At 33.4% G+C, this 26,234-nt stretch overlaps 1 protein-coding gene and 1 pseudogene across 2 annotated transcripts in view; both read right to left on the bottom strand.

Annotated features, from left to right (window-relative positions):
* Window positions 1-14,081, bottom strand: part of LOC148598943 (uncharacterized) — a 52,641-nt gene extending 38,560 nt beyond the window's left edge. Inside the window, exon 1 of the mRNA XM_088561954.1 lies at window positions 13,829-14,081. The gene's annotated coding sequence lies outside the window, so the exon portion shown is untranslated. The remainder of the gene's footprint in view (window positions 1-13,828) is intronic.
* Window positions 14,082-16,814: 2,733 nt separating this feature from the next.
* On the bottom strand, window positions 16,815-25,419 carry LOC148598942 (solute carrier organic anion transporter family member 1C1-like; annotated as a pseudogene). Its single transcript, XR_015918356.1, has 9 exons — window positions 25,410-25,419; window positions 23,487-23,832; window positions 22,815-23,179; window positions 21,964-22,041; window positions 21,648-21,830; window positions 21,190-21,354; window positions 18,509-18,695; window positions 17,784-17,902; window positions 16,815-16,945 (listed from the first exon to the last, which is right to left on the bottom strand). The product of XR_015918356.1 is annotated as a solute carrier organic anion transporter family member 1C1-like (transcript).
* Between the last annotated feature and the right edge of the window lie 815 nt (window positions 25,420-26,234).

The following is a 26,234-nucleotide window of genomic DNA, read 5'->3' as shown; positions in this document are numbered from 1 at the left end:
TCATTCGAGTTAAATCCTGGTCAATACTGGTATTATACAATTAAATCAAAGCACCGAAGGTGCTGAAACTGGGAAGTCGCTTGGCGTGCAACATGCAAGATAGGTTCCCGATGTTTATTTTTTAAGTAATGTGCTAGAGTGCCGGTCATGACATGGACCAAGGTTTGAGACTGATTTGGTGTTGAACCCATCTTTCCCTTGCAACCTGCACCAAAACAAAACAAAGATGTACACAAATATCGTGAAAATAAGATTATTGCATTTGTTTATGTTCTTGAGACCTTAAAATTGATAAAGAAGGAAGCTGATGATGTTGATTGTGACGCTTCTTGATAAAATGATTTTGATTATAATACCATCCACGGGGCATAGTTAAAATCCAACACCACCCAAAGAGAGATAATTCCAATTTAATTGTATTGGTCTTTAACTAGACTGGTTCCCGATCGCAATATTTAGTAGTCCCGGGAACCAGGATAGCTTTTAACTATCTTCTTTGAAATTACTACGCGGCCAAGCGGCAAAAAATAGTTTGGCGTCTCGATTTACCAGTTCGACAATATTTAACATTTAAAAATGTTTGAAATATCAATCATTTGGGATATTGGTGAAATATTTAAAGTTTAAAAGAGAATCACGCATTAATTTGAAGACAGCATTTCCGTCCGTGAAGTAATCTGCCGGAAGCCCCTTTGTCACTCTTATACTTACAATACTCGAAGCCACTCACGTGACTTCCGAGTAAAAAGAAACATTTTTCACAAAACTGTGTCGCAGTAAAGCCCCTTTCATCATCATTTTTGACTAACTTTTAAGGGTCTAAACAACTCAAACCCCGGGAACTGCAGGGGCGTCGCTCCCTGTCTCCCATTGGGGTATTGAGCGGTCCTCTAGACCCCTTGCCAAATTTGGGTTTCCACTTCAAAGAAAATCGGAATACATCCTTGTCTTAACTCTCGAATTGAGCTATGGGCTTATTTTTATCACTCTATTACAAATGACTTAGATAAGAATTACTCACTGGTGAGTTTAATGTAGATATGAACCCTGCATACTCATCTCAACTCAACAAGCTCACATACTAGAGCGTGTCAATTTACACAATTTTCCATGTGAGGCAACACATTTTACAACTGTACCTGGTACATGTATTGATTTATTTTTATCAAACAACAGAAACCTGGTTAAATCCTTAACAATGAAAAAAAAAAACAGAGAACTAAGACATGAGAATATTGATATGGTGAGAAATTCCAAGGAACAGTACCGAATAAAACTAACATATCTTCTTGTAGACAAATCTGTACCTTCAGGGAAATGATGGAGAATCTTAAAGTCTGTTTAAAAATGCCTAAGAGTCATGATCCGACCCTACAAACCACTTGAAATCAAATGGTCAAATACTGCTTCATCCGATTGATAGAGCCGAGGTTCTGAATTCTCATTTTTGTAATATCGCCAAAACTGATATTGAGACCGATCTACCTGATGATATACTAGACCCCGAATAACGAATTTATCATTTTATAAAGTGTAGTCCTCGATCAACTTAGATATGTTAGATCAAAACAAACCAGCAGGTCCTGATTATAAGAGTAGACCTCATCATAGTCTTAATTACCGCCCTATTTCTCTTACTAGTATTGTTTCCAAAATCACGGGAAAATTTTTTATTTAAACACCTTTTAAATTATACGAAGGTGAATAACCTTTCATCAAAACATCAGTCTGGATTTCAACCAGGTGAAGGTACTGTTCACCAGCTTTTCGAAATTAATAATATAAAAAATTAAAACCTTGATGCTAACAAGGATGTCCGTTTGTAACATATCCAAAGCCTTTGATAAGGTATAATGGCACAGTAGCTTGAGCTATTTATAAACTCAAGTGTTATGGTACGAACAACAATCTTGTCATATGGATTTCTGAATATACGAGTGATAGTTGTCAAAGAACAATCAAGGGAACCAAGCTTAATGTTATAGCGGTAATAAAAAGAATGTTATCTAGGGCTAAAGACTAGACATGGAAAACAGACATACACAACAAAGAACATAAAGGAACTACAGTCATACATGTACATACAAAGTGACAAAAGCAAATGAGCAACTCGTACTTCACTAAAAAAACCTGGAGCATGGACCAGGTGTACCGGTAGGGTAAGCATCCTCTGCTTTTCTAGAAACACCCGCCGAGTTGCTCATAAAAAGTCAAGTCCGGGTAGACAAACGAGGAAAGAAAAATTATGACCCGTTGAATAAATCAGTTTTCATGTTGCAGATGGATACACCATAACGATCCATGAGTTCATGATGACGACCGAAAAACTTCTGTAGTGATGACTTGTAGCAACATAACCCTGTTCATGAAACTTATTTGTTAGAATTCTGGCGCGATACAAAAAGTCTGCGTAGTTTCGGCAAGCTCTGGCATAACGTAAGAGTTGTGATAAAAAAACTCCATACGCAGGTGCTAAGGGATGTTGCTACAGATGAAAGCAAAGTTGACAATTCTGAATAAAAAAAGTTTTTCCCTTACCATCGACCTCTAACTGTAGGTCAAGATATGAGGATGATTTGACTTCACAGTGCCTGTTGTATCCTTTATCTGAAGTTCTGATGTATCAAATCACCGAACTATTAGGATTGTTGAAAGATGATACGTCATTTATATAGCGGAAACTGAGATTAAAGCTAAACGATATTGGCAAGCTCTGGCACAACGTATGAGTTGTGATATGAACACTCCATTTGCAGGTTTAGCATTTTGTAAACATCTTGCTCTATATATTTGGAAGATGAACAAATATACAAAATTAATATAAATCTCTTTAGGAACTAAAACAATTAAGACACATTTGTCGTATAGTTGAATCACCTACTTGGACTTCTTTCCCCTTTGCATAAGCATTACTTTGAGGCTTGAAAATTAGGAGTCATTAAAATGCTTTAGTGAGTACAATCTTTTATCTTGTATTCCCCTCCTTACCCAAGGTTTACTACCTACATTTTGCGATTATTTTTTTGTTTAATGTGCAAACAATGTACAAAACTAGTTCTCTATCGGAAAAGATCATCATTTTATCTTTCCTTTTAATATTTTGGTATTAATCCTTTTGGATACCTTATTCTGCACCCCGCTAATCTGACAATAAAATATCACTCAAAGATGCTTTCTCTATTTGAAAAGACTATTACTTGATCTCTGCATCATTGGATTTGCTCTGAAAGTTTTCAATAGAATCTTAGAGATTAAGGTTGGCAGAGTGTGTTCATTTTCCGTGCATTTCAATGAAATTGTAACTCAATAGTCCAGCATGGTCTTTTCTGTTTTCCTTGATTCTGATGGTGCAAATAGTCAAATTGCACTATCAAAATGATGTTTTTTTATACCATGTACCACCTGCTGCCTGATTCTTACAGGGACTGATACGTAATTAATAACTAAGAAAAATACATGTTTTTTGTGCTTTACTATATACCATGTTTACATTTGCAGGAGAAGTTCAGAGAAACAAGCATCCCCATTTACTTGAGAAATGAAAATGAAATTATTGAACCATTTGATTGCAATAAATCAGGTCTTGGTATGAAACCCGTCGACTTGTTTTACTCACAAGACATTGCCCAATTTTCACGAGAAGATGGTAAGCTTAAGACTCAGCAAGAAGGAATAGTGGATGAACATCGAGTTCCAAAGTCATATGTTATATGTATATCTTCCATCACATTGATGTTTTAGTCTGCCACTACGGAAACAATACCTTGACTAATACGTATCGGTAACGTAAAACAAATTTAATGATCACCAAATATTCAAATATAACTTTTCAATAATTCTTATTTTCTTATTACTATAAGTTAATAAATATGTAATTTCATATTGGCCCTGTTATAGGTTTGAGGTCTGTCATATTGGTCGAGGCGGTCGTATTGGCCTCGAGGCATCATCGAGGGCCAATACGGCTGTCGAGGCCAATATGGTCGACCTCAAACCTATAACAGGGCCAATATTTTATTGGTATTCATTGAATAGCTCGGTGATTCCCCACAAGATGATCACGGCTCTGACCAATGAAATGGTTTGGGAATGAAATTTGACAGTTAAATATAATTCAGGGGTTACCGACAATGGACAATTTTGGTAAAAACGATAAAATGTTTGTACATGACGCAATTTCGAGGAGTATCTATATCAAGGCTCAAGTCACCGGTCAAGGTCATCGTACGTCATTGAGTGATACATTTTTGAAAATACCATATGTCAAATAAGATGAATAGTGAAAGTCTCACGACTAACGATTTTCAAAATAAAAACAATGACGGAAACGGATTTCGGTTATGGTTAGATAACTCATACAAGGTATAGTTTGATCGCTTTGAGCGACGGGACATTTTTGTTGGCCAGGTACAAGACAAACATTATGCACTTGCCAGTCTGTCTCCATCTATACAAGTTTTTCCTATAGAAGCAAAAACGATAAATTGGTTTTAGATAACTCAGTTAACTTGTCATTTCCCCGGAAGTCCGTAACGCATACTCCTAGTGATTTAGATCATCGTAACAATGTCGCACACTTTTCTTGCCAAACCAATTTTAAGAATTTAGAAATAATCAAAAGAATTACAGTAAGCCACCGCCCATGTTGGGAAAGATCTTAATAATAATAATCAAAAGAATTACAGCAAGGTCCTCCGCCTGCGGGGAACGACCTTAATAATAATAATAATAATAATCATAATAATAAAAATAATAATAATAATATCGGAAAATGAAGGATGAAATTACAAAAAAGGATATAATTTTATAGTTAAAAAAGCCTGTTGATAACTTTATATTCGCATTCAACTGATCTAGTTTTCATTTGAAATTTCCCTCTTACTATGAAACTGAGGAAATTTAGTTTCCATTCGATATGCGATTCGATTCAGCTATGCATCGTTTTCATACATTTCTTTACAAACATTATTCCTTCTTTCTACAATAAATTGCCGCTTTTGATTGACAGAAAAGTCGCTTATATAATAGGCAAAATAAAGTCTCCCATTCATAACCGAAAAAAAAGAACACCGTAGGCATAACATTTAACATTTTTAAGATTTTTGTTCAAATTACTTTCATGGTCGAAAACAGTATTTCTTGCTTCATAAGCATAATCATGACTTGGAATTGAAGAATGCTTGATTTCCTTTTCAGTTTAAACTAACAACATGTTACATTAGTATGATGTACGGTATGAGTTCGAGTCCCATGGAGGGAACGACCAAAAATTTGCTTCGCAAATTTGACAGTTCTAACATCGATGGTATTTTTTTAAATGTTGGTTCGCAATAATACAATAGTATTATTTGTATATTTCATTTGTTTGGTTACTGAACTTGTGTTGATTTTGAAAAAAATAATAAAAGGTAAAAAAGAATTACGGTTAAAAATCACTCGAACAATTAAACACTATATAAGCTATGCTATTTTGATGGAATTATGCCCTTATACTATCTAAATTTGAGTGGTCGGTAGTCATGAATCGTTGTTCTTTCCAGTGACAATTTCAGACACTTTAGAAAAAAGAGGGATACCATTCGAGGTCTTCAGAAAGAGGAGTGCTAGGACATTATTTACCGTTTTTTTGTCAATTTTATACACGACTGCAAATATGTTTAAGACCTCTTTCTTTCTCTTACCTGATCCAAAGATGTATAAAATTAAAACTATGGCGTATTTCTTATACGTTTTGAACAAACCATACTCTTTTGTTGTACTAGCTAATTTAACCAAATAAGTATGACGTGGCAAGTACACAAGTCGGTTCTCATCACAGAAGAATTTGCTTTATCTTAATTGACGAAGGCTGCCTGTATTTAAAATACAGTTCGTGTTGTTTTGTAGAAGATGTGTCGAATTGCATGCTTCCGCCTCAGTAATCAGTATGCGATAACTGACTGAACAAGAACTCTTTTTGAAAAAGATAGTTCACGCACGTATTTTGTTCTTTCTTTTACTTATAATTTTCAACATTTCATTCAAGAAATAAAACACATGACACGCAATTTTCAATACAGTTTTTTAACGCCACCAAGTTATCAGTATTCAGCCAATCAGGAAACAGAATTGAGATCAGGTGATGTGCGTTTCCATGAAGGTCATAAGGTAAAAGGCGAAACTATATCGACTGCGTCGGAAAAGAAGTGTGTTTATATACAACACCTTTGTGTTTAAACGATTATGTCATACTGTATATTTAGTAAAAAGGATGAATTACTACATTGTATGGAGTCGTCTTCGGACAGGTAGGTACAACCTAGATCTAAACGCAAATAAGAAATAACACACACACACGCACGTTCCTATCGGAAAAGTGGCTACACGAGCATAGGTGCACTGGGTTAATAATCAAAACGAACGCTAATGTCAATGGCAACGTCATTGATATTATCTCGTAGTCAAAAAAACGTCAAAATAAAGTGCTGATTATAAACTCAATCATTTTCTTTAAATTAAACCACGGTCGAATTTACATCGTTAAGATTACTATTAAAACATTAAAACGATCGAATTAATTACATGTTTACTTTACTTTTGTTATCACTACTTTGAATGGAATATTACACGTTTTCGTTTTAAAATAAATCGTATGTATTAAAAAATGACTTATATTTCTCAAGAAAGAATTAATTGTAACAAATTTATTCATTTTTTGATAACCATACTTCCTAAAATATTGTGCCTGAATGTCGCAAAAAAAAAAATAAATAAAAATGATGGCTTTTTGAAAGAGTAATCAAGGGAACCACGGTTGTAGCGGTAATCCAAATAATGTAATCCAGGGACAAAGACCAAACATGGAAAACAGACATACACAACAAAGAACATAGAGTAACTAAAATCATACATACAAAGTAACAAAAGCAAATGAGCAACTCGGACTCCACTAACATCTGGGAGCATGGACCAGGTGCACAGGTAGGGTAAGCGTCCTCTGCTTTTCAAGAAACACTCGCCGAGTTGCTCATGAAAAGTCAAGTCCGGGGTAAACAAACGAGGAAAGGAAAAATATGACCCGTTGAATAAATCAGTTTTCATGGTGCAGATGAATACACCATAACGATCCACGAGTTCACGACGACGACCATAAAATTCTGTAGTGATGACTGCAATCTTGTAGCAACATAACTCTGTTCTAGAAGCCTATTTGTTAGAGTTCTAGCGCGATACAAAAAGTCTGCGTAGTTTCGGCAAGCTCTGGCATATCATATGAGTTGTGATATGAACACTCCATACGCAGGTGCCGTTGTGATATGAAGACAAAACTTAGACATTATGATAATAAAAAATACAACAATACATACGATAGTTTGTAAAAAGCATACGTTTTGAGTTAAAGTTTTGTATAGAAACAATTCTTTAATGTTTTTGTTATTTATCATCGAAGTGATGCTATATTTCCCCATAATGGGCAACATTTCCCAGTTACTTTTATAAGACTTCTATACCCCCCCCCCCAAAAAAAAAAAAAAAAAAATTAAATAAATCACAGCCTAGGACATTTATGGTGCTTCTTCCATATGGTTTCCGTAGAGGTCTGCAATATTCCGCCTTTTCATACGGGGAACGCACGCGACATTACAGAAATTATGTATTTTTCAGGTAACATTGTTCCCACATGGTCCTACATATAACCACATGAATCTAGGCGACATGCACTTTAAAGTACAATTTTAGGAGTTTTATTTATTGCCCGTAAAGCATTTTTTTCTTCTTTTATTAAAAAGGTCTGCTTAAGTCCGTTTATTACGTTCTATTTATTATTAATGCTTATTTTAATTATCCTTCACTCTGACGGAATGAATGAAAGTATATTGATAGCTAATACATATCGAATGATTCCCGTGCTTGCGTACATGGTTAAACAAATCATGGGAGGTTATTTACCAATACACTAACTGTGCCAATTTCAGGGCGTAATATTCATATGACAATCGAAAATCAAGCACGGTTATTGGCTTAAAGCTTTAAAGACTATCTATTAACAAACACATTTATTTTCTCATTTTTCAAAATTTCTCATTCAGGTGACACACATTAATTCGTAACACAGTGTTTCACCGACCATAGTATGGCCTCCGTTATGAGCACTGTCAATTTGACCTCATATGGAACACCGTCAGGTATATTGGAGAAGCTCGCATGCTTTTTCTCTTGGAAAGAGAGGCAGTATACATTGACATATTAAGTAAAACAGAAGAGATTTTATATGAAACATAAAGGTATTTTAGGTCACTGCAATACATTTATTTTACTTCTATTATAAAACGCAAAGAATTTATTTTGTTTTGTCAATATAATTAATAATGTTATGACATTTTAGTACGTAGTGATTATTGTTCACCGGAAAGTTTTCGAGACGTCTTTTGTTGGCGGTCTTTGCGATCAATCTGCTTTCGCGCAGTTTTATATTCGCGATCGTTCAACATATTGTATGATAATGTTCTCTGATGAAAGTAATGATGACAATTTAACCTTTGCGTTACATGTACGTTGCTTTCATCGAAAATTGCAAATATAAAAGTGCCGTGAAACTTGCACGTTTTACAGTATACATATTTGATTTGCTATTGTACCATCATTAAGCTTTACTTCTTTCCATCAATACCGATACTATATGTATGTTTTTGAAAAATGTTCACCACGAACATTGAGGTTTTTTTCCGAATGGACCGAAAAATGTAACAGTCATTCCGTATAGTTTAATTTAAGTATGCAAATTCAACAAAAATAATCACATAAAGGATTGTTGACGTCACAGTTATATGACAAACTTTAGGATATGAGTTCAAAAAGCTTGTTACTTCTCAAATTGAATTATAAACAAGTATAAAAAGTATAAAGTAAACAGGAAGACATAATAGAATATTTAGAAGATAAAGGTTTTACAAGAGGACATGATAGAAACAACGCTTTCTCCGTATTTTATTATTTTGTTTGGCGGCCACAGGACTAAGTTTTTTTTAACATCAATAAATGTGATTTGATCAATACATTAACATATTTCTTTTCAGATTTGACAAAACAATGTAAACATTTCACAGCTTCCGGTGAAATATTAATCGGAAATCGTTATGAAAAATGTCTTCCAAACAAAGAGCTAGATATTGTTATCAGTTCATTTTGTGTGCAGTGGCTTTCCAGGTATTACTCATACCTTTAACGACATTTTTCAATTTTTAAAAATAAAATTATTCATGTTTAAATGCATTTGCACTAGTCATTCCTGTATTAAGCAGTGGTCTTCAAGATCACAAAGGCAGTCTTAGCTTCGGTTGTTGCTCCTTTGCGATAAAAATATAGACTGTATGACTGCACTTTGCAAAAATAATTACTCTTGATTTTGTTAGATTTTGTCGATTTTAGTGAGATATGGATGCATTTTTCTCTAACGTAATAATGAGGTGAATACCGAAAAAACTGTCCTTACGTAAAAATATATGTTCTGTGGGTTTTTATGTAGTGTTTAAATTTAATATAAAATAGTATTTAAGGTTTAATCATGTTGTTCTTCATTGAACGCATGCGCCATTAGATCTATTATAACGCAATGCAATTTAGCAAACATTGGAAAATATAAATGGTTCCAAGTACCGTGAACCACGATCCATAAATTGGAATTATAACTTTAAAGTTCTTATTGATGCTGTCGAGGATTATGCAAGAAAATGGATAAAACGAGAACAAGAAGACATTGATTCTCTGTCAGAGTGGTTAAAGGCCGTGAGGTCTTTAATTTTAAAAAGAATGAAAGTTTTAAGTAGGTCAATGAGTGCCAGGACTACATCAGTTTTCAAATACCCTGATGTAGCAAAAACATTGTCTATTATACATGACAAATATGTTGTCGTACCAGCAGACAAAGCCCAAAACAACATTGTTTTTGTCTGCAAAACGTTTTACATCCAATGTTTATTATCAGAGGTAGACATAGAATAATAGCAGTGATAAGACCTATACTGCTACCACTCTCTCCAAAGAAAAGAGTGTGGAAAACCATAAATCTGTGCTATCGTGTTTTGGTCTCTCTACCAAGGACGATGATTGTGATTTACCGTCTATGTACTGGATTCCTTAACTTCACAAGAATCCATACAAACAACGTTTCATAGCTGGATCTGTAAAATGTACCACCAAACCTCTTTCAAAACTTTTAACCTCTTTACTCACAACTGTCAAAGAGGGTCTGCAGTCCTACCACAACACTTGTTACTCCCGTAGTGGTATTATTTCAATGTGGATCCTGAAAAATTCGAAAGATCTTTTGGAGACAATCAGTTCAAGACTATTATCTGAATATATTAGCATTAAAACCTATGATTTTTCAACACAGTATACTTCTATTCCCCATACTCAGTTAAAATCCCGACTTAAAAACATTATACATCGTTGTTTTTTTTTCCAAAAAAGATGGTACACCTAGATAAAAATATATAGTTCTTGGTAAAGATTCCTCATACTTTGTAAGAAATAATTCCAAATCATCTTCCAAATATACAAAATGCTGGAATTTTTTATCGACAACATATTTGTCCAGTGTGGTGGACGTGTTTTTCAACAAACGGTCGGTATTCCAATGGGAACAAATTGTGCTCCTTTACTTGCTGACCTATTCCTTCACTCTTATTAGGCTGACTTTATAGCTGATCTGGTCAGAAAGAAAGAATATCGTTTGGCTAAATCCTCCAATCTCAGTTTCCGCTATATAGATGACGTATTATCTTTAAACAATCCTAATTTCAGGGATTTGATACATCGCATCTACCCAAAAGAACTTGAGATAAAGGATACTACAGACACTGTGAAGTCAGCCTCATATCTTGACCTACACTTAGAAATCGATGATAAAGGGAAACTATTGACCAAACTTTACGACAAATTTGATGACTTTTCATTCAGAATTGTCAACTTTCCTTTCATCTGTGGCAACATCCCATCGGCACCTGCAAATGGAGTGTTCATATCACAACTCATACGTTATGCCAGAGCTTGCCAAAACTAAGCAGACTTTTTGTATCGCGATAGAACTCTAACAAATAGGCTTCTAGAAGAGAGTTATGTTGCTACAAGATTGAAGTCATCACTACAGAACTTTAATGGTCGTCATCATGAACTCGTGGATCGTTATGTATCTTTACCCCAGCATGTAACACGCCAGGGGTACACATCCCAGTTGCTCTGCGGGCAGAGTGCCTAGCCTCCGGCTAGGTTACTGAGCACTATTTAGTCGCCTTTTACGACAAGCTTAGCGCTGCTGCAGGCCTATTCTTTTGACACCAGGACCTGCACGGGCCAGGTTTAAACGATGAGAAAACCGTGGACTAAACAAACCCAGTAGCACCAAAAAGACAACACAATGTCTCTAGTTTGTTTGATTCGATTGTTTATGATGTTTGTTGTTTCCATCAATTTTCCTTCACATCGTTTTCGTCTTTGAACAACACATAACCGCATACCGTTGACTAAATTACGTGCAGGGTGACGTAAGTACATTGAACATTTGATGGATGTGAGGGGATGTTGATTGAATTCCCGAATACGTGATGCATCACATCATTTGTCATCTGTTTAATGAAATATATGAGTATTATCGTGTCTCATTAAATGTATTAACTTTCGTCATTAGGTCAGAATCACTACACCATCATATGTGAGGACAAGCAGACATCATTAACACTTTCTTATTACTATATGACTGAATATAAAATATGTACAAAATGTATATAATTATCATTCCTCAAGCAGTTATTTGTGACATTACAGGTTATCTGATCGTGAAAGAAATCTAGCCACTGACGGACAAACTATTTCAAAGAGTATTTTGAATACGCAATCAAATTAATCAGAATAAGTAGAAACTCAATCTGTACATACAATAAAAGTAATACAATACATGTAATAAACACCATTTACAATGAGTAGAGTTTCAAGATTAATTGACAAATAGTATCCAGATTTAATGCAAGGGCAATGGTCCAATTAGGACAATTTAATAAAAACCCTCACTGGTAATTTAGGGTAGAAATCAACGAATTTGAATTAACACAATGAACAATGGCTTGATAATATACTCAAAGATATATGCATGGCAAACCGTAACATAAAAGTACTGTAAAATTCTGAACTAATGAATGAAACTATCCGTGAAACCTATTTGCATATACTTATAAAAAATAAATTTAAATTGAATAATAAAAAAAGCGACAATAAAGTTCCGAACATACCGAAGGTACGAAAGACAATACAGGGTATATCATGTTTTCAGATTAAAAAATAAAATAAGTAATTCTTTATACATTAACTGTGACCAGAATTAGTTCATTAGTTCATAAACATTCGTATAAAAAGAATGGGGTTCTGAAATGTAAAACATTGAAACAAATGTCTGTATCAGAGAAGAATGCCGGAAGTAAGAGAACGAGTATCAATGCAATACATGTCAAATATTTAATAATCATTTTTGACAATTCCACCCTCTTGAATTTTCATGACGATGAATGTATTACGAAACCAAATATGTACATACCTTATTAGTATGGATAAGGGATGGTTATACTATTTCTGCTTTTATATTAGAATTAACTTGCTGCATTTTTCTTTTTTAAACAGAGACTTTTATATAGAAACCATTAATCGTATATCTCTTCAGCTATAATATTGTCAGAAGCTGAAAAGTAGCCTTTACGATTTCAGCGTGTTTCAGTCAAGGTAGGAAAATAATAGATTACTGAGTTACCGAACTGCGCTACAATGTACATTGTTGCCGTGCTAGGCATACTTAGAAGTTGTGACAGTGCAATGTATCAAATGAATACAGCCAACAAAACGTCAGCAATAATCAAGAATTATGATACAAATCATTTCTTCCAGCACTTTATTAATACGATTCATGGCGATTATCTTTCAATACACGGGTCGAAGAGAGAATACTTTTTCAGATCAATAATGTTACTTATTGGTCGACAGTGATGATTAAAAGGCGAAAGGAACGTGTGTTTCCAAATTAGCATACAGTAATTCATATTCAGGTTGTAGTTGAAGTCATTTCCGTCTGCAACCAACGACAACAAGAGATCATGTCATGCAATTATGGACTTTGGATTTTGGACGTAACCTCATATTGATATATAAACAGAACACAGCACGTTGACCTTAAGTACAACTCGACTATTTGGTTATTGATACTAATGTATTGTTCAAACATTACATTTGAAGTGTTGTACTCAATACAACATTGATAAATGATTTGGCACCATTGCTCGGTCAGATAAGTTGGATTTATTGGGGTCGGTTTACATAAGTCCGATTTATATAACTATTGAGGGTTTCATTGCTGGTTGCTACCTCTCCGGATCATTTGAGACCAAGATATACTTCTGGTTATTTGTACTCATTTATATCTGTGAAATTCTTAATTTTCTAATGGAGAATCTTTCTTAAATTAAATATTATTGTATGTTTACTTTGAATCTGTATAATTTCGATATTTGAATTACATTTGTATTCTTTTCACTAAAAGATATTGAGATGAATTGGACAATAACTTAAGGCATGTTTTATTTCCATGTTTTTGGAAAAAAATTGAAAAAATGTTATTCAAAGAGTATGAATTTTGAGTGGATTTTGTATCTCAACATCACATAAAGATTACTTTTAAATTCTTATCCAGCCTATACATGTGAGTTACAATATGTAAAATAATCATTATATGCATGTCCCGCATTTTAATCAATATTTTGATATTAGCAACATTTGTCTAGGTGTAGTTTGTATTTATTCATCTCACCTCAACTATCCTCTTCGTGCCCACTGTCAGATAAGGTCCAGATAAACTAAATCCACTTGTGTCTATCCTTCGCTGCAATTCTCGCTGACATCCAACTACTCCAGCCTAGTTGTGATCTTTCTTGCTGCTCAGTAGTCCTCTTCCATGTTGTTTAAGGCCGACCAACCTTTCGCTTTCCTTCAAAATGCCACATCAAAGATGTTGTATATATACTGGTGTTGTTCATTCTGGTTACATGTCCAATCCATCACAATTTCCTGTGTGATATTGTATCACTTATTTTTATGTTCTTGTTCTATGGTGTAGTTCTAAATTTTTTTTCTGGCCATCTTATCCTAACTGCTGTGTCAAGCATCTGTTTTAAAATATATCAAGCTTCCCCTTGTCTCGTACTGTTGTTTTCCAGGTTTCACTTCCATATGTAAGGATTGACACAGCCAAACTTTTTTGAATAATATGAATATAGCAAAGTATGCAAGGTTTACGGACGCAAAGTGATAGCGTAAGCTCACCGAGACCTGTTTTAGAAGTGAGCTTAAAAAGGGCAGTATCAAATTCATTATTTTGCAAATGTTCGTTAATAACGTCACGTTTGACCTGCAGCAGGATAACGTATCAAGGACCTAAGTAAGGTCGAATAACAAATTATAGGAATGTAACCAGAGTTACTATAAGTCGAGGTGATTCAATACACTTGTCTTAATACCTCTACGAACTGAAAGATGCATTGGTATTTTGATCACCATACAAACACAACTGCATATACATCAATAAATATCAATTTCATGAACAATTATTTATTGATATTGAACATTTTTTCCCTCGATCTATTTATATCAAACCTTGCAGTGGTATGTTATGGCCATGATTTGATTCGAAATGAGGGCACTGTTTTTGTTTTAAACCACAATAACCTTATAACATAGTCTAAATATATGCGAAGTACCGGCTTGGAAAAAAAATAAAGCTAGAGAGCTCGTTTATAAAAGTGCAGTATAACAGTTCCAATCTTATACAATGTGATGCATCTGCTGAACTGAAAATCGAAACACCTATTAAAAGTATCTTTAAGTAGTACACTTTATAAGAATCATGCAAATTCTGAAGTATTTGATACTACTCCAAAAAAGCTACACATATTTATTTTTGTTATTAAGTTGCTTTTTAGGTATATATTATGGAATGTACAATTTTTCATTCTGATCTGTCTGCTCTTAAGAAATAATCCATATAAAATATTACATCTAATAGCTTCTGTGGATATTAGTGTCATTTACAGACTTATCTCCCCTTAATTTTGAATTCTACCTACATTCTACATAATTTTTATCCTCTAAGAATAAGGGTTATATGAATAGCCACATGTTAATGTCTGTTTACTATAACATTTGAACACAATGTTAAAAATAAAAACTAGTACTCTTTCCAACCAGGAATCACATTTTGCATGATTCTTGTCTCGAGGTCAGATTAAATTTACGTTAGGATTATAGCATTTTAGTTGACATAATACATGTACATGTATAATGAAACAAAGAACCCAAAAAGAGTGTACATGCATGACATTAACCTTGTTCCAATTTCATAATGAAAGTAGTTTAACATTTTCCTTTATGTGATGGCTTATTTAGATAGCCACAAAAAATGTATAGACAAGTTTTCATATGCCCCGTGTTATCAGGTTTGGTTTACTGATAATACCGGTTCTTATTTTGTGATGATAAATATTAGTTGATTTAGTTGACACATTTTTATTCTGTTATAAGACTGGTAGAAACGTGGGATAAGTGTTTAGATTTTCCATATTTGTATAATTACAATTATACTTGGTCCCAAACTATATTTTAATCGGTCTAAGATTTTTATATGGATAAAAACAACCAAAAAGAAAAAGAGAGGTTATAAGCAACATGTAAGGCACAGAAAGGAGACATTTTAAAATTGGAGATACCATCTTATAATGCATCATTTAAATTTTCATTAATCATGCAATCATCAAATACGCTGTAGCTTAGTTTACGATCTAAAAGTTACATTGAATCGTGCACTGTATGCATTGACAGAAAGAAACGATTAGAATTCTTAATAGGAATCTTGAACCGTGGTAAGTAAATAGAAGTACATGTAATATGCATACAACAAAACTCGAAAAAGTGTCTGTGAATGAAATGAGCCTTTTTCCATTTTCATTAATTTAAATGAATTTATTTGCATATACCTCATTTCATATTATGATAGTTAAGTTGCATACCTTTAGAAATGCCTTGAAATTTAAATAAATACATGACTGACAATAAATTACTTGTCAAGTTGGGTCAGCCAATTTACTTTTAGTCTGCTCAAAGTGGTGAAAAAATAAAAATGTAAAGTAACTGTCTGGACTAAATTGATATTGTACAAAATATGTAGTAAATTTCAATAACCTAGGTCTCAACCTTTTTTGTATACATAATGTAGCCTGGGTTCGTTCATTACATTAAACATGTTAATGCAGGGACCAGTATAACTTAATACTGGAACAGGAATCAGGAACAGATAAATCGATCTCAATATAATATAACAGGTGCCGTCTCAGTAACTCGGCGGGTATTTTTAGGAAAGCAGAGGACGCTTACCCTATCGGTTCACCTGGTCCATGCCCCCAGTTCCTAGAGGAGTTCGAGTTGCTCATTTACATTTGTTACTTTTTATGTATTATTTTATTTATTATATGTTCTTTGTTGTGTTTGTCTGTTTTCCATGTCTGGTCTTTGTCCCAGGATTACATTCTTTGATTTTCGATAGAATCTTGGTTTCAATGATTGCTCTGTCAAAAGTATACGATCATGTTTCAAATCCAAACAGTACTCCCAAAAAATTGGCCGCCGACGAAAATCAAAGACTAAAAGGGACTTGATCAATCAATAAATCTCATCATCGGAATAAACAATGAGGTGATAAAATACATGGTACATATACATACCTGAGTATTATTATATAAACCGGTATTATATTCAATGTCCCAAGAAATGTACTGAAGACTTGTACGGCTATATATGGGATTAGGTACGGACAGTCTGTGTCACACATCCCAGTAGTTACTGTCCCAGTATCTGTTTCAGTACAGTTGGAAGATGTCTAGAAAATCCGTATGAAATTAAAAAAAAAGTGCAAATTATTTTCAAACTGGATCTTTACTTCTTATTCGTCGTTTAAGGTAAACAAAATGATTGTTTTTGAACACATTGGCCTTAAAAAATTGTTTTTAAACAATTAACCTTCTCTGTAGGCGTTAAATACATTTTTAAAAATTGTTAAAGGTCTGAATTTCCAAATATACTGAAAAAAGAAAATAAGAAAAAAAGAAACGAAACTCATTAACTTGCCATTACAGTAATTTTTATGTTGGTAGAATGAGCTAGGGGATTGATCTTGAGCGTTCAGAAGATTTTTTATGGAATAAGAACATGATAATTGTCTGGTAAAGACAATACAAAACCTGTACAAGACACATGGTAAAAAATCAAAAGGTTTATCATGAATCGAAATGTAACAAAAAAGAAGGAAAATAATAATGTATCCCGCAAATCAGATGGTTTCTTCCTTAAACTTCTACTGCTTATTGTTTTACAGGTATCAAGAAATATTACTCATCAACAGAAAACATTCACTGTTCGTACAAAGAAAAATCAATATAGTCTCAATCACATCAAATAACGAGGCAGTGACAAATAGATCTTTGTCAGTTTCTCATATAAATTTGAATATAAATTATAAATGATATAAAGACCGCTCAAGTAGGTAAAACGGAACTTAAATGAATTATGCAAATGATGTATAAAGAATTAGACATGTCTTCACTCACACAAAGATAGCTACCAAACAATAGAAACGTTAACGTCGTCAAAACTTAATTTTGGTAACTTTGAGGGGAACACATATTGCAATTTGATAGTTAACAATTGAAGTGACGTACATTTGCTGAAATTTTATTTAAGCATCCAGCATGGCACGGGGAGAAAAAAGTCTTTCCATTTTCGTCACAAACACCCATATAGCTTACTTCCTCGCAGTTACAGCCGAAATTTATTCTGTCTGGAAAAGAAGTTGTGTTTTATACAATTTAATTTGCCATGTGATACTAAGAGAATACAAAATTAAAAAATACACCCGAATCATTGCTTTCCACTCAACACCTGTCTTCTAATGATAACCAATTTATTCTCAATTTATGTCAAACGAACCAAACCTACTTTTAAAGTTTAAAAGATCATATTGTTGACCTTAATTTTACAAGTTAAACAAATATTGCTATTTGTATTTCCCTGTACCTGTGATTCTGCATGATTTTTGTAGTTCTGCCTACGTAATTTTTTCTTCGAGTTTACTCATTCTCTAATGAGAACCGTGAATTAAGAAATTTTCGTGCCATCCTTTTTTTCGCGACTTCTGTGATCAATCTACTTTCGTGCAGTTTAAATACCCCGCATCATATAATAAAGATCGTTGAAAATAAATTTTCACTACATCTTTATTTTCGTCCAACAATTTAGCTGCGAAAATATCGAAAATAAAAATGTCACGGTTTACAGTATATTGGATATGTTCTTAACCGATTATTTTATTTCCATTTGTTTTTCAAATAGACATTTTAGATTTTTCAACATTTGGCTAATGAATAAGAAAACTGTAATAACTCACGTATTTTTTTTGCCGTGGATGGTTTGATTTTCACATCCAAACAAAAAGTTTAGAGACCCCAGTAACGTCGTGATAAATGTTACTGCAATCACCATTTTTATACAACCCTGTCGGTTTAGCTTGAATCTTTTCGTTAAATATCCTCCGATGAAAGTACCAAGTGTTGCTGTGATTACGTTTTGTAAACCTATGGAAAAATGAGACTTAATTAGCGTAAATAGTCAGGAACTTATATATTGATAGGTTGCAACTTTATAGTTCATGTTCATTTTTTTCTAGAACGGTGGGCTTAGAGCGGGAAGTAAAACATATTCCTAGCAATGGGCTTGTGAATAAAAAATAATTAAAACTTGCATTGTCGAACCTTCTTTTGATTTCCGCTATAACCTGGGTTCCCTTGATTACTCTTTCAAACATTATTACTGTGAAAGATCGTATTTTTTGTACTTCAAATTACAACATCATAAGAAAAAACACACAAAATAGTTTCAGCATTTAAGGTACACATATTCGTACACCCACTTACGTGCAATTCAACTAGGATAAATGATTTCAGTAAAACATTGACAGAGTGCAGTTATGTTCACCAAAAAAATACAAACAACAAAAAAAAAACAAAAAAAAAACAAAAAAATCAAAACAAAACAAAGCAAAAACAAAAAAACAAAAACAAAAAACAAAACAAAGCAAAAAAAATCAATATTCACTTTTTCTGCAGATCTAGGACACAGTATAAAAAAAGTCATTTCACTTATTGTTATAGATTGTTGGAAATTCTTACCATTTACTAAAAACAATCATTTGACAATATTAAGCTATCTCCACAAATATTTTGTTAAATGGTGTTTTCAAGTGCGTTGGTTGAAAAGAGTGATCAAGGGAACCAAGACTCCAGGGGAAATCAAACGAATGTAATCCATGGACAAAGACCAGACATGGAAAACATTACATACTCAAGAAAGAACATAAATCAACCAAACAAATACACACAAAGTACATTAGCAACTCGTAGTTTTCAAAGACCCCGATGTAGCAAAACCATTGTCTACAATACATGAAAAATATGTTGTCGTACGAGCAGACAAAGCACAAAACAACATTGCTTTTGTCTGCAAAACGTTTTACATCCAATGTTTATTATCAGAGGTAGACATAGAATAATAATAGTGATAAGACCTATACTGCTACCACTCTCTCCAAAGAAGAGATTGTGGAAAACCATAAATCTGTGCTATCCTGTTTTGGTCTCTCTACCAAGGACGATGATTGTGATTTACCGTCTATGTACTGGATTTCTAAACCCCACAAGTATCCATATAAACAACGTTTCATAGCTGGATCTGTAAAATGTACCATCAAACCTCTTTCAAAACTTTTAACTTCTATACTCACAACTGTCAAAGAGGGTCTGCAGTCCTACCACAACACTTGATACTCCCGTAGTGGTATTAATTCAATGTGGATCCTGAATAATTAGAAAGATCTTTTGGAGACAATCAGTTCATAGCCATTATATGAATACAATAGCATTACAACCTATGATTTTTCAACACTGTATACCTCTATTCCCCATCCTCAGTTAAAATCCGACTTGAAAACATTATACATCGTTGTTTTTCTAAAAAAGATGGTACACCTAGATACAAATATATAGTCCTTGGTAGAGATTCCTCATACTTTGTAAGAAATAATTCCAAATCATCTTCCAAATATACAGAGGAAGATGTTTACTAAATGCTGGAATTTTTTAATCGACAACATATTTGTCCAGTGTGATGGAGGTGTTTTTCAACAAACGGATGGCATTCCAATGGGAACAAATTGTGCTCCTTTACTTGCTGACCTATTCCTTCACTCTTATGAGGCTGACTTTATAGCTGATCTGATCAGAAAGAAAGAATATCGTTTTGCTAGATCCTTCAATCTCAGTTTCCGCTATATAGATGACGTATCATCTTTAAACAATCCTAATGTCGGGGATTTGATACATCGCATCTACCCAAAAGAACTTGAGATAAAGAATACTACTGACACTGTGAAGTCAGCCTCATATCTTGATCCGCACTTAGAAGTCGATGGTAAAGGAAAACTATTGACCAAACTTTACGACAAACGTGATGACTTTTCATTCAGAACTATCAACTTTCCTTTCATCTGTGGCATCATCCCTTCGGAGTGTTCATATCACAAGTCATGTGTTATGCCAGAGCTTGCCAAAACTACATAGACTTTTTGTATCGCGCTAGAACTCTAGGCTTCTGGAACAAGGTTATGTTGCTACTAGATTGAAGTCATCACTACAGAAGTTTTATGGTTGTCATCATGAACTCGTGGATCGTTATGGTGTATCCATCTGCACCATGAAAACTGATTTATTCAACGGGTCATAGTTTTCCTTTCCTCGTTTGTCTACCTTGGACTTGACTTTTTATGAGCAACTCGGCGTGTGTTTCTAGAAAAGCAGAGGACGCTTACCCTACCGGTGCACCTGGTCCATGCTCATTTGCTTTTTTACTTTGTATGTATGATTTTAGTTACTTTATGTTCTTTGTTGTGTTATGTCTGTTTTCCATGTCTGGTCTTTGTCCCTAGATTACATTCTTTTGATTACCGCTATAACCTTGGTTCCCTTGATTACTCTACAAAACAGGAGACAGCAAAGCTGAGATATGTATACTTACCTAGAATTAGATTAGCTTCCCAAGTCGTTATATAAAATTGGTTTTCTATGTATATCGGACCGAACAAAACACCACCCATGACAGCAAAGAAATAGATACCCATAGCAATGAGTGTTAAGGTATATACTGGTCGCTTTACAATTCTGAATATTGCCTTTGGGACATCTGAAATACAGAAATGATATTCATATTATCACAGTAACAACCATAAAACCAAAAATAGACACCAGAAAGTTTAAAGTTATTCGTAGGATGAAAGGTTAAGATATGACTTATTAGCTTAATAAATGTGCAAACTATTAACATCAACACATACTCATAAAGCAACAAGACAATGATAATAGAGAAAGACACAGTTTTTAGTGTGAGTGTTTGTATGTGTCAGCATTGTATGACTTTTTATCAGATAATATGACACAGTGACACAACCTATATCAGACACCTCTCGACAAACGTACCTTTTAATATGTTATAATTTGGTTTGTCATTGACAATATCCACTTCTTCCTGCTCTATAGCTACTAAACATTTTGGATAGAAAATCATTGGTATTGCTGCTGCAATGGACAGGGCACCAAATACATAGAATCAAAGCCACAAAGCACCGATCCATCTGGGGTCTGTAGGGTCGATACTGGTCTCTAAAAACAAAACGTCAATTAGAAAATGCCCTTTAAAAGTGTCAAAAAAAGACATTATATTTTATTTAAGAAATGTAAGTTGTCGAATCGAATCTTCCCTTAACTGTGTATATAGTTCGGATTTAATGTATACCTTTCAAATCGACAGGAATTTTACCAAAAATTCCTCCAAGTGTAATCGCAACAAATGGTCCCATTGTTGTTGAAATACCTGAGAAAAAAAAATAAAGTGGTTTAAGGTTGAAATACCGGTAGCATACTTAAAAAAATTCTGTAATTTGCGAAAAAAATCTTCTCATGGTAATATTGCAATATTCAGAATCTTTCGAAGAGCAATAAAGGGAGCTAAGATTCGAGTAGAAATCAAAAGAACTTAATCCAAGGACAAACACCAGAGATGAAAAATAGACAAACACAACAAAGAACATGATACAATCAAAATAATACTCAAACAGATACAAAAGTAAATTAACAACTCGGACTCCACTAAAACGTGGAGCACGGACCAGGTGCACCGGTAGTGTAATCGTTTTAACATATCCTTTGTTAAAAATGAAACGTACATGTAATGATTTTAATCTTAAGCTTTAATGCTTAAAGTTGATAAATAAATTGTTTATAGAGATTATATCTTTATATTTGACACCAGCTATATATACAGTTTTTCATTAAATCGTTTAAATTTACAATTCAGAAAATGTTTTACCTACTGAAAACCTAACAAAATTGCACCAATAGATTGCATAATTCAACCTAAATTATGTGAATGTTATTTATGAAATATGATGAAGGTATATAGTTTGATTTCTATTGAGCGTAAGGGAAATAAGAAAACCAAAAAACGTAACAAATGAAAAAACAAAAGTAAAACACTATGATTGATAAAAACAGTTGTGCAACCAAAGTATTTTTTTTTATTATAAACTAATACACGATGAATCATTTTAGATCTGGATATGTTGAATTAATCTAACAAAATCATACCTAAATAAAACCCGGTTTGCGTTCTGTCTGGTACGTTGTTGTCAATGTAGTAAGTCCCTAAAGAACTTCTTGGAGATTTCCCTAAACCCTGGATTCCCATTAATATACAAAACAAAACAAATGCTGCATCTACGTTTGAGCTGAAAGCGCTATCATCTTTATTTTGAATTTTTGTTTCACATTCTTTAGAATTGCTCCTCTGAGGGAGGCACAAGTATGATTTATGTGTTTTATTGGATATTAGAATGTCGTCTTCAACCACTGTTGGCATATCATGTTCAGCAAATATTCGTAGAAAACTTGTTGCTATTCCAAATATTCCGTATATTATCGTGAAAACAGCTAATATTCGTGGAATATGGGATCTAAACAAAAAGACAGAGGCTGTAAATGTCGTGAAGAACAAACACAGTACTATTAATTTCTTAGAATATCCTTGTTGTTTTTGTTCATTTTGAAGGGTTAAGTTTTAAAGGAGCTATCTATTGAAAGAATACTTAGTGTTGGCTTGTCTATTATCAACGAATTTAACTAATGATATTTATCATGCCCATACTTGTAACGAAACCTATAAAAGTCAATGACATGTATATCATTCATTATATAGTTCTTTTTTTTTTTTACTTTTTCAGTGATTCCAGAATAATTTAAGAAATAGGCTTTTCAACTTACCTGATTCCATAGTGACTCACAAATAAAACAGTAATCAAAAACCCTATATCATTACAACTGAGTATGAACCCACTCTGAGAACTCGACAAATCGAACTGTTTCTCTAGTGTTGTGATCTGGGATGAGATATAGATTCCCAAAGCGCTTGTCATAAGCACTGCAAATCCGTACGATGTAGAGTACGGATTTGTATTTGCACATCTCTGCAGCCAGAATGGATGACAGTATCCTATTCCGCATACAGCCACAACTTCGGATATAGCAGCTCTTGCATCGGGTTTTTCAATTTGATCATACGTTTTTTTGTTTTTGAATGCATACTTCACCAGTTTGATTAAAGAAATATCTTATATGGTGTTATCTGCACTAAAGAACTGAAACAAACTAAATACTGCTTCGCTTGTGTATAATGTGTCACATGACTGAACATCAAAATGCATCGGAGAGTGGCGAAGTGCTCTGAAATTAGATTATAACTGGTGTATGTAAGATTTATTATGAAGAAGTGAAGAAATGTAATCGGAGAAGTGAAATCAAATAGAAGATTTAAATGTGTAGAAGTAAACTGAAATGTTAACATCAATTCGAGGTAAAATTATTTAACAATTAACTATCCGAAGGGACATTACTTACTGTATTTTCAAAGTACATACGACGTCGATTGCGACGACAAAAAAAAAAATAAATAAAAACAAAAAATAAAAACAAAATAAAAACAAAAATAAACAAAAAAACAAAAACGAAATAACATAAAATAAAGGATGATAGGCAATAATTAAAGTGAAAAAATCTATATTACTAAAGTTGGATGCTATTTATTAAATTACATTCCTATCTTAGCGTTTTCCTGTTTCGGTTTCCTAAAGTAAAAAAAAAAGTACTCGCTTTTTCATTAGATTGGGTGAGCCTCTGGGGATCTTTCTCTGAAGTGACATACACTTTTACATGCACTGCTTCCTTTTATTTGAAAACATGACATGCATTTGAAACATGACGTCTGAAAAAGTTTTACACTAGTTTAAAGAATGTTTCAATCAAATACAGTATTGCGTTTTGAAATATTTCAAATATTCAAATGTCGTTTCTATAGAATAGGACATTTACTAATAAATAATGCATAAGTTTTTTGTCAAGAATAATTTGTTTCTACTTAATTGATTTTGTGCATGGGATTTAGTAATAATGAAGATGAAAATGTATTCGTTGTCGACCTTAAATAATATACCATTCAAAATATTTTCCACCGGAAGTTGCTTTTGTGTGTGCTAAATACATGCCTTAAGTAGGTACATGACATTGTGTCCTATGCATTTGCTTACCTTGACTTAAAAATGTAACCCTATCATAAGTGCACTGCACAGTTTATTTTCGTGATATGAAATACCGTATGATGTAGATAGTAAAGATCTGAAAGACAAAAATCGTGACTCGATCGTGACTCAGGATAAACTTTAAGCACCAGAAAGTCTTCAAATGGTTTAAAAACTGCTGCACCTAAATTTAATTAAAAGAGACTACATTAAAAGAAGAAAATAGACCAATCACACAACTGTATATGTAGATATTTTTTCGGACACATTGCATATGGTTTCTTGTTTTTAATTTTATATTTTTAGAAAGAAAACACGTGTTTTTGCTCGCTTTGAAATTAATATATAGTTTTTGACCCAAAAAGCACAAAAGTGTTTTCCAAAATCATGAGAAAACCACCCCATGTAATTTACCTTTAAAATATTTATCGCATGGTTTTATTTTGAATTAATTATCAACTTTAATTAAATTGTTAGACCTAACATACGTGTCATACGCTTTTAACGTTTGTCCTAAACGTACAATAAACATACGACGAACGTACGTTTCTTCATGTGTTTTACAAAACATATATTGTAGTTTTTTCTTGTGGATCTTTTGACATTTATTAACCTGAAGGCATCGAGTAAATGAAAAAATTAGAAGGAAAGAAAAATATGAAAATCGTAAGTCTCCCTTGTTAACAAATTTGGATGCAATTTTAGAATATGCAAGCAGACATATACAAGTTTTGTGTATACATGTTTTATTGACTCGTGCACAGTGAACTCTGCTAAAGAAATTTAACGAGTTTTTAAAGGAATAAAAATATTTAAAAAGTGAGTTGTTTCCCAGGAAAATCAACATTTCGTCTAGTATCATATCATATTAAATGCATAGCAAACACTTTTAGAATGAAAAATACATGTTAAGAATATAGCGACGTCGACAACTCGGGTTGCATCTTTTTTTAGCCACTTGGCATCGTGAACAGCTGTCAATAATTCGTTTCATAAAGTAAATAGGACGAAATGTCTAGCCAATAGTTAATACCTATCCCGGCTAATTGAGTTCTTGATATATTCAATGATACCTATGAATAACAATTTAAATTTGTACAAAGGGCTGGAAATTAATTCAAATCAACTTTGAAATTAATAAACAAGTTAAATTGTTTTCATTCATAAAGAATACAGTTGTCGGTTTTAACTGGTCTGGAGCTGGCATGTCAGTTAACTGCTAGTAGTCCTTAGTTTGTAATTTATGTTCGGTTTATTTCCGTTTTCACAAGGGACTCAGACATTTTTGAACTAATTTTAGGTGTGTTTAATTGTGTAATATTTGTCCACAGTGGTCAGATTTTAAAGGAGAGGGTTGTGATCACGCCAAAGTATTTTAACCCCGCCGCATTTGTGTGCCTGTCCCAAGTCAGGAATTTCTGGCCTCTGCATGTCTTTT

This window comes from Perna viridis, chromosome 14 (assembly GCF_037379345.1).
Source record: "Perna viridis isolate PV_CMFRI_1.1 ecotype Kerala chromosome 14, ASM3737934v1, whole genome shotgun sequence".
Classification (NCBI taxonomy): Eukaryota; Metazoa; Mollusca; class Bivalvia; order Mytilida; family Mytilidae; genus Perna; species Perna viridis.
This window is presented reverse-complemented; position numbering and strand designations above follow the sequence as displayed.